The sequence below is a fragment of the Dunckerocampus dactyliophorus genome, chromosome 16, assembly GCF_027744805.1.
Source record: "Dunckerocampus dactyliophorus isolate RoL2022-P2 chromosome 16, RoL_Ddac_1.1, whole genome shotgun sequence".
Taxonomy (NCBI): Eukaryota; Metazoa; Chordata; class Actinopteri; order Syngnathiformes; family Syngnathidae; genus Dunckerocampus; species Dunckerocampus dactyliophorus.
This window is the reverse complement of record NC_072834.1, coordinates 19,849,261-19,853,399: the sequence shown is the minus strand read 5'-3', so window position 1 is coordinate 19,853,399 and position 4,139 is coordinate 19,849,261. Positions and strand designations below refer to the sequence as shown.

The 4,139-nt window shown below is 37.4% G+C and overlaps 1 long non-coding RNA gene across 1 annotated transcript; it reads left to right on the top strand.

Annotated features, from left to right (window-relative positions):
- The first annotated feature begins 1,056 nt into the window (after positions 1–1,056).
- LOC129169021 (uncharacterized) lies at positions 1,057–3,784 on the top strand. Its single transcript, XR_008566369.1, has 3 exons — positions 1,057–1,152; positions 1,593–1,642; positions 3,176–3,784. It is a non-coding gene; the product is annotated as an uncharacterized LOC129169021 (long non-coding RNA).
- The last annotated feature ends 355 nt before the right edge of the window (positions 3,785–4,139 follow it).

Below are 4,139 nucleotides of genomic sequence, written 5' to 3'. Positions count from 1 at the left end.
CAGGCAGACGCTACAGGAGTTTGAAGTCCAGGACCACAAGGCTGGCAAACAGCTTTTACCCACAGGCCATCAGGCTTCTCAACGAAGCACTCACACACGCCGCACGCAACACACACTCATAGCACTTTATTTATTTATTTGTTTGTTTGTTTGTATTATTTATTTGTATTAATGTCTCTTCTGTTGTTGCTTAATTTATTGGTACATATGTTTCTTATGTTCTTATTCTTTTCTTGTGTTTTCTTTCTTTTCTTGGGAGAATGAACAGAATAAGAATTTCATTGCATAGTATAACTGCCTGTTTTACTATGCATATGGCAATAAAACTCTTGAATCTTGAATCTTGAATCTTAATTCTGAATGGACATATTTGTTTGCCTTCACTGCCAATGACGCTGGCTTACCCACCCATGTGGTTGATATGTGGCGAGAAATTAGCAACAAAAAATGTAACGTTAAAAGACTATCTCTCTCAAAAATTGTGTGACCTTTTATTGAGGCCAACCGAAGGCACACCTGTGTAGTAATCATGCTGTCTAATCAGCATAATATGCCACACCTGGGAGGTGGATGGATTATGACTTATGAATGCTCACTGACATAGATTTAGACAAATTTGCAAACAATATTTGAGAAAGAAAGGCCTTGTGTGCATAAAAAGTTTTAGATCTTTCAGTTCAGCTTTTAAAAATGGGAGCAAAAACAAGTGTTGCATGTATATTTTTGTGAGGTGTAGTTCCATACACATATTCAAAAAAAAGAGCACACATAATAAGTACTGAGATATAAAAAGCAAATGTTAATGTGATAGATTGTTTGTTTGTATTAAAAGGCGCTGAAGTTTAAAAAGTGAAGAATTCAGTCATGAAAAATAAGCCGACTAATATTCATTAATGCATGAACGTTGCATAAAAATTGTAAAAGGGCTACAAATATTTAAACTGTGTAAAACGTGTTAAAATGGTGAAAAATGTACCTGTAATCATTTTATTGGGGATCTACAGGTTGTAGAGAGATCACTCAGGGATCGATTAGTTGTGTCTGCAAAGGCAGAAAGGGAGAGCTCTTGGCCGCAGCTCTCCAGTCTGGATGAGGCTGCCAGAGGGAAGCTACGTGTTCGCCCATCCACATTTATGTCTTGCCCCTTTTCAGGTATGTAATGAGCAGTTACACATATTAGACACAGTGTTACATGTGAACGTTTTGAGCACGTTTGGTTCATTTTAGTAACTTTTAAAACGGAGTTCAGTAGCACGTTTTATTTGCTACACAGCAGTGTAAGCTAGAAGGCTGCTGTTATTTTAGTCTGTCGGAGCAGTAATGGCGCTCAGGCATTTAGCACGAATTTGCACATTTGTCATATTTTTTAGTTCATTTATATGTGTCATTTATGTGTTCTTTCAGTCATGCTTGTCAGTGTAAAAAGTACTTTGTATTGAAGTTGTGTACTTGAAAAGAATGTTCACTTTTTTATTTAAGTGGAGCCTGATTACACATATTTTTGTGAAATAATTAAAACATTCTGGATTAGCTGCCAGAGGGCGACATGTGTCCAGCCTCCCTCATTTACTGTATATCTTCTCCCTTTTCAGGGTTGCTACATTAACATGTTCACCTGTGGAGGAAGCACTTACTCTTGAAGGTATTTCATTATCATGATGATGGCGGTGGTTTTCTTTTGGATGGTCGTGATGACATTTCATAAACACGAATATGGATATTTTAAAAACTTCTATGCATTTTGGCCTCTCATCCACACGCATACGGAGGCTTTTGTCCTTAAAAACTGAGCTTTTTGGAAAACTGGCCGTGGTGAAGATTGTTCCAAACTCCGGCTGCAGCGTATTTATGTGGATGGCGAAAACGGAGCTTTCGGCTTGTTGCTGACAGATGACATAACAATTGTGTGCCGTTATTCACGCATTAGATAAGTATAATTTAATGTGTGCAATGGCAAACATAACATTGCTGCTTTCAAGCATGCTGAAATGACTTTTCGTGTGCATAAGAGTGAACATACTACACTGACGAACAAAGGCGCCATTGTGGGCTTCAGAGGACTGTTGTCCTCTGTTGTCCTAATGTACTGTTTTCCTCGCTAAATGGCTACGACACGCCCGCCAACGATGGCAATTTGGGGCAAGACCCGATCGGACCTCTAGCTGTTGGGACAACTTTCACAAGCATGTTGTTATTTTGGAAGAATGGGGTGGGAATGTTATGGCAAGAAGCTTGTGATTGCGTTTGACTGAGCTGCTTCGCTCGCACATTGAAAGCTTCCCTGTTACATATGCCTACGTTGCTCTGCATAACGATTGTCGTGGCGGCAATTACACAAAGACAATTTGCCAGACACACAATTATTTGAGCAATGACAGTGTCACAGCCAATGGAGCTCTTTCTTGATCGATAAAAAGAACTACACTTCTCAGCATTTTAGTGATAATTGGGGCTGACCGATATGGATCAAAACTCATATCCTGATATATTTATGTTGAATATCAATATACGATATATATCCCCATATTTTATCCACTAAGTGATTTTAGATGAAGTCAAAGTCTGAAGTTGTTTCATTAATGTCAAAATCTTAAAGAAAAATAGCCTGTAAAATAAAAGTCATTTCTCTTTGTGAAATAAATAGTACAAAAAGTCAAATATAATCATCAATCTTCTTTATAGCAAACCTTTAGCGATGCTCAAATCCTCAGATAATACCAAAAGCACTAAAGAACAACAAATGAAATAAAGTGCCCCGTTTAAGAGGACATTTTTAAATGTCAGCAGCAACTCAAAAAATACTTAACTTTGAACACTATTGTTGTTGGGGTTTTTTTTTAAAGAAACAAAACAAAAAAAGTGAATAAAAACACCTTCATTACGTTCAGAACTACAAATAAATTTGATTCTTAGTTTGTTAATTTAAAATTGGCCATCCCTTCATCAAAATAAAATGGCATAAATATTTTATCTTGGCTAGCGCCTCTCAAAGTGTACACAGCGTAATAATTACATACGGACTCACCGCCAGCCTCAACCTTTTATCTTGTAGTTAGGACTACTTGTTTATCACACACCGTTCTTCCATCACACGTTCTGAGGCGTGAGTGTAATGAGTAGTCATTTAATGACGATTAAGAAACATTTTCGTTTCCGATCCCGCTCTGTGGAACAGGACAAGATCCACCCCGGTGACGTCGCGCCTCAAGGATGCGTGGATCTCCACTATCCAGTGTGCAGCGGCAGCTTTACTTTCACTTGTATGTTCCCAAATACCAGAGACTCTCCAACGACGCCAGAAAAAGTAGATACTGTATATTTGTGGCTAGTCGCTTTTGATAAAATATGTCACCATGTGGGTTTGGAATGTCGCCAGATGTAGCACGGAGGGCTGACACACACAGCAGAGCGAGAAAGACCTCCATGTCTAGATACAAGAGAACAGCGCAAATCCAGTCTATATCGATGTGAATGATATGTTTTTTTATATGGTGCCTAAACGAAATATAGGTAGATCAAGGGTACCCTTTGCTGTCTTCAACTTAACTTGAGTAGTATTTGAAATTGTTGTTCTAACAATGTGTACTCTCCCTATCACTCTGACGTTTATAGAGTGAGGAAGCTTACCAAACCATAAATTAAGCCTGTTCATGTTTTTATTCTTGCACTAGCACGGCTATGTTGTAAAAAAAGTGTCTATATTTGGACATTGAAATGTTACATGTAAAGCATGTCTACTTTTGTTGTGAAATTAACAATATTTTCTCTGATCATTTTGTCATGATTTCTACTTAGAATTAAAGAATAATGTCTGAAATTGGTTTCTAATGTGTTTTATTGAAATATTCTCAGTGTAAAAAAAAAAATAACTGTCGTGTAATCATTAGTAAAACGTACATAACCTTCATGTCTGCCTGCCGATGAAAATTTTGAAGAACATAATTCCATGGAAAAACAAACCCCATGATGATTACAATGGTATGTATTCATGGAATAAGTACTCAACTCTGCAACTAAAGTGATTTTTTTGTGTATAAAAGAGTAAAATAAGATTATTTGAACAAAAACACCCAAATTTCGTGTCCGGCCTGTAGTGTACGTACACTTTGAGCTCACAGAGTAAATTGCGTATTGCTAGT